At 36.6% G+C, this 6,000-nt stretch overlaps 1 protein-coding gene across 2 annotated transcripts in view; it reads right to left on the reverse strand.

Moving 5' to 3' along the window:
• Gyc88E (Guanylyl cyclase at 88E) overlaps positions 1–4,750 on the reverse strand; it is a 227,035-nt gene extending 222,285 nt beyond the window's left edge. For both annotated transcript variants that reach the window (XM_081738809.1, XM_081738807.1), the window contains exon 1: positions 4,375–4,750. The gene's annotated coding sequence lies outside the window, so the exon portion shown is untranslated. The remainder of the gene's footprint in view (positions 1–4,374) is intronic.
• Between the last annotated feature and the right edge of the window lie 1,250 nt (positions 4,751–6,000).

The raw sequence follows: 6,000 nt of genomic DNA on the forward strand, positions 1-6,000 counted from the left end.
AAGAAAATAAAACATGAAAAGTGAAACTGAAACTTATTACATATAAAATAAACATTGAAATAAACAAGCGACAATGCTGAAGGCATGTTAAACTATACAAGGAGAGAGAAACAATGAGAGAGAATCAATCTTGATTATATATAACATCTAAAATACATTCCTTTGGTTGACTATGATAGATAAAATGATGCACATACTTAGGTGATTATGTATAATATATATATACATACACATGTATCAGAAAGGAATAGAAAAGAAAATAAGAAAAAATAGGAAGAAAAAAAGTAAAACGAACAACTGCATGGTAATGCAAGGAATAGTTTCGTATGTAACTTTTTTTTTTTTTTTTTTTTAATGGAGACCTTCATTAGAAAGATATTTATTAAGCTGACTTAGTGGGTAAGTATCGCCGAGAAATTTAAATTTTGAGGATAGATAAGTAGGTTTTTTTTACAATTAACTATCTTATATAAAAGTGTTTGAGAATGAATGCGGCGGCGGGTGCTTAGATTGCACCAACCTAGTTGCTGATAACCAGGGCCCGGATCTTGTTGGCCTAAAATTTTCTAAAAAGTGACCTATAAAATGATACTAAAATTCTTGTAAAATGACCCTAAAATTCACAAAAATTGACCTTAAAATTTACGTTTTTTTAAAACGTTTAATTCGTTAAACATTGCCATTTTTTGAATATCTATTGGATTTTAATTATCATTTCTCACTCATTCTCAAAAATTTTGTTTCAGTTAGTTGCAGTCTATTGATCAGTCCATTGTACGGCATTTTACGTATTGAAAGCGTCAATTCACTCCCGAATTGAAACTAGGAGCACACTTAAAGAATAGAAGTTCGCAAGTGTAGACTGAATACATGAGAATAATAGATAAAAAAAAAAAAAAAAACGTTTAAAATCTCTGTAAGTCTTCTAATCCACTTTTAGTTATTCTCGTGATCACATCCTTTGTGGTCAATAATCAAAAGCCATCTGTTTGGACACGTACAAATCCTTACCCCTAATCAATCAGCTACAGCTTAGTGTTCATTAGCTTTTCAGAAATGCAGTTTTCCACCCCAATAGTCAGGAAGTAGGAAAATATATAACTTTGTATTTTTCAAATCCGTAAACAGTGTTCAGTTTAAGAGTTTCTTATGTAGAAGAAGAAAGATTAAAAAGACCATAAATGACCTGAAAGTTATCTTAAAATGTTAAAAAATAACCTGAAACTTCAAAAAGGCAAAAAGTGACCAAAAGTTGACCCTAAAACAATACACTTTTAGAACCTTGAGTTGACGGATAACGTTTTTATTTGAAGTTGCCTTGTCCTATGCGTAAGACAAAAAAGTTGACTTGTCAACAAGATCCGGGCCCTGCTGATAACAATGGGAGATGTGGTCGAAGCGCTTTTTACATTAAACTTCTGGCGCAAATTGAAAGAAACACTCCACCATAATTTTCGTTAAAAATATTTTGAAGAAAAAAAGATTGAGCGTTCTTCCTTCGAGGCTTTTGAATTACTTACATACGCACAAAGTGAAAAGCAATGAAGAATAAAGAAGTAGATTTATCCCTCACTCGTAAGTTAAAAACAGAACAAGTTCTCCTCGATTAACTTCCATAAAAAAATATTCTATTCTGGAGGAATATGGGGTTTACGTTTTCGGAGGCTTTCCAGTCATCACCAATGCTTGAGCACAGAAACTGTCGGTTAGGAAAGAGTGGATTATACATTTAAAAAAATATCCTCAAAAATGTTGTAAAAAATAAAACTATATATTTTTTTTTAGGGAGTTTGGATTATCAAAACTCCTGTATATATTTACTCTGTCTGTCCGTCTGCCCGGGAGACACCTCAAGAATTACTTAGTGGATCACATTCAATTTTGGCCAGGATGCACAGGGTCCCAAGTTAGAAATTAAATTCGGTAATTGAGTAGATACTCAAAAATAAAACGGTAGATATTATTCATTTCCGGTTTTAACATTGATCGGTATAGACCAGAAATAGTAATAAACAACAAGAAGCTGTTTCATGCAATCGATTAATCTACATTCTTAGCTCTCCACTGATACCGGAAGTGATAGAAATCCAGTACAACTTCCGGTTTTAATATTGATCTACATAAAGCAAAAGCGATAAGAGAGAGAGAGAGAAGCAGTTATTTTGGAATCAATTTAGCGTCTTAAGACTTGACATCATCTTCTGTCTTTACCTTCTAATCAAACCGGAAATGGCAGAGATTCGCCGTTTCCGGTTTTAACGTTGATAGCTAAAAAGTGAAAATAGTATTAGCGAAGAGCGGTTTTATGCAATCACTTGAGGGTTCCAAGAATATATTCCATGTCTGCTTGTAACCTCTGTACTAAAATAGCAATTGGCAGAAATATACTACCACTTCCGATTTCAATACTGACCAAACTCCTTCACGTGGTGTACACGTGACGCTGCTACTTGTTGTGACACACAGTTAATTTAATAAAGAATAAGGCAATGATAATCTGTAATTATGCTAGCATATATTCTAAGTATACCTGTGTGTAGATTAGATTTCTCATAGATAACACCATCACCTTATCCCATAGGTAGTTGTTTCCCTATTACTGTATAATTAAATAAGAATTGACTGAATATTTGAACTGTGGGATATGCAGATTCCACTCGGTGAAGGGTTCGATTATTTAGAAGAGTCATTTCGAATTGAACGATGCATGACGTAAGAGCAGGCTTTTACGATTTGAGGAGAGAAGCGATATCAGAAGAAACCGAGAGGAGTGGACGAGGTAGGAAAATGAAAGAAAACAAATGTTGGCAGTGTACGAACAGCCATGGAGCCAAGAAAAGGATAGGTTCTTGTTTTCCTGTTACTAATATCTTTTATCAACACTACATTTTCCTTCCGTTAGTTTTCTTTCCGTGTAGTTTGTTAAGAATGCAACACCAAATGTGACGTCACAGAATATTCATTTCGAAATGACTGCGCTTGAGTTCCCAGAATTTTATTTCTCGTCTCGTCTCATCTCGTAAATTTTGTAGAAATATACTCTCGTCTCGTATAATGTATAGAAGTATTATCACGTCTCTCGATGAATTCTTGTTTCGGTCTCGTCCCGAAAAAGGTTTTCTCATCTCGTCTTGAAGTTGTTCTAGTTTCGTTTTGCACAGTAGAGTAGAAAATTTATGCTCTGATTTATGCAGAAAATGTATGTCTTAAAATGTATTGTTGCTCGTCTAGTCTTGAATTTACAATACCAGACTACTCTAATTCAGTCATTTTAAACTGGATGCTCGATGACGTCGAAGTTTCTTGTTCATCTTTTTAATGAGAGAGCAACCAGCTGGTAGTAACTAAATATTTATAAAAGACAGTGGTAGCAGTCAAATACGGACATCGATAGCGTAGTCGATGGTTTTGCAGGCATACTACTCGTCGATGCATGAGTGGGTTTTGACTGGTAACACTTACTTTTCTACGTCATTTCTTCTCCTGCTTTCTCTGATAAGCGCCGCGGTGGTTCAGTGGTAGAGTGTTCACCTCTGATGCATGGGGTCCTTGATTCGATCCCAGCTCGCGCCAAGTGAACTTTGTGGTGGACAAACACTGTGTATGGGGGTTTTCCCGGCGGTTTCCCGTTTCCTGCCACTTTCTTCATTGCACCATTTCACTCATTTCTCATCATCACCGTCTCCTTTAGCCTAACTCGTATAACCGTGGAACATAAAAGTCAATGACCTGCTTTTTCTGATTGTAAAACTGCGATCCTACGTCAAACATGATTGGTTTAATGGACTGGTATATAACGATGTGAAGTGCCTAAGTGGACGGTAAACTTGGAGGAAAAGGGAGAAATCGATCGCTAGGGGCGAATTCTTTAATAATAATAATAATAATAATAATAATAATAATAATAATAATAATAATAATAATAATAATAATAATAATAATAGACTACTGAAAAAATTCAAAGACTATCGCTCAAGAACTCTTTAAAAGTATACTTATTTCAATAATAGGGTCTATGCATATAATTTTGTGTTTATCTATAATAAGCTACACAGTCATGAGTAGTAGTGATCTCAGATATCCCCGTAGAGACTTTCAATCCACGGAGGAGGGGGCGGGGTGAAGAAAGTTTGGGAAAATAATAATCCACGTTGAGCGTGATTGGTGATATGCTCAGGGTGGCGGTGAGCGGAGGGAATTCCCGCACCCCCACCTCAAGGTACCTCCTGAAATCATCACTCCTTATGAATATCAGATTCACTTAAGCAGCACTCAGTATTCTTTCTTCCAGTTTGATTGTTTGATTTATTGGATGATCATCTTTAAAACGCAATCAAAATAACTGTCAAATGTTATGAAATGTGAAGCACTTACCTTATCCGAAGCCGAACGGGGAAGAAAACGGTGCAATTCAACCAATAACAGTAGTAATAAAATGTTGACGGTTCTAAGTGGACAAGTCTTGAAATATAAAACGTGCCATTACCGCTGGAAGGGAATGATAAGAGAAAACGTAAGCACTCACATAGTGGCGGCTGAAATGACAATATTCGCAATTCACAAACACAAATGTATTCTATGAATGGATGACACAATGCACGGAAGCTTGATGTAACAGGGGACAGCACACAACCCAAACATATAAACCTGTTGCTTAATCTAAAGCCATTGTCAACAGCGCATGTCGCTGTCTTGTTGCTGGGAGACTAGAGATCTCGCCGTCCCCGAGGCAGGCTGCACACTGCCAGCTCTTTCCCTCGATCCAGTGTTACCTCATCTCCTGTCCTCCCGTTTCGCTGGCTGCAGATTGCGCACAAGAAAGCATTTTTTTAAAAAGAGCTTTTTTCTTCCTAGTTTGAGTATTTTTACCTCCACGCGCTTTTGAAATCGGAAAAGATTCGAGGAAAAAGGTTGAAAGTGTCGTAGTGGACGAAACATAAAATTTAAGAAATAAAGTTTGATATATAAATGCAGTTTCTCGTTTATAAATAGTTTGACCAAAAATGAGGGAAAAAGTAATGTAAGTAATTTCTGAAATTGTAATGAGGAAAAAAGTAATTTCTGATATTGTAAATGTGAACGAACTTTTATGCTTTGAAGTTTTACATTCCATGGTTATGCTCTATATTCTATAGAAGATGGATGATTATTGAAACTGAATAATTAGGGAAAAATTGTGAAATGAGAATGCCGGAGGAAACGGCATAATCTTGAGGAATGCTACGGACACAAAGTTGTCCACCATAAATTTACATGGCCTGGAATCGAACCAGGGTACCCTCATACCATTAGTGAACACTGTACCACTACACAACTATGTCCCAAGAAGGAGCTAATCTGTTAACTATCAAGTAAGAAGGTTTGTACTCCTTACCTACTTTACGTAAGTTAATTTCTCTTGGTAATCAGGAGTTCTAGCTTCGAGTCTCGTAATCACCATCAAAACCGTCATTAGGAATTAGGAATTAGATTTCTGGGCTTACGGTAACTATGACAATGTTAGCCCGTCACATACGAGAGATAACGTCCCTTGGCGATCACACTATCCGAGGAAAGGGAAGAAAGGAAGCATGTGTGTTAGGTACCATCCCGGCATTTTCCTGGTATGAATTAGTAACACCCACGAAAATCTTACTTAACCACTTCCTGGTCCACTTTATGTAAAGTAACCAGGTCCTGACTTATCAACCCGAGCGATTACGTTTTCCCATTTGTTTCAATTGAGACCAGTACGAGTAAATTCGCACCTTATTTCGTCGACCGTTCTTTCGTGGTTTATTGCGAGATATATCGTGTACAACATAGTCACGTTTGGGAAGAAAATTCGACCAGGAGTGACCTACTTAGTAAAACGAAATAAATTGGGTTAAACCGGGAAGCGGTTAAGATGACTGACCTGAAAGGGCTCTTACACTTCATCAACCGATTTTTCCCCACCCGAAATCGAACCTGGGACCTCTCTCACCAAAGCCGAGAACATTAGCAACTACGCTATGACGG

The sequence above is a fragment of the Thermobia domestica genome, chromosome 14 (assembly GCF_964235325.1).
Source record: "Thermobia domestica chromosome 14, izTheDome1.hap1.1, whole genome shotgun sequence".
In the NCBI taxonomy this organism is placed as follows: domain Eukaryota; kingdom Metazoa; phylum Arthropoda; class Insecta; order Zygentoma; family Lepismatidae; genus Thermobia; species Thermobia domestica.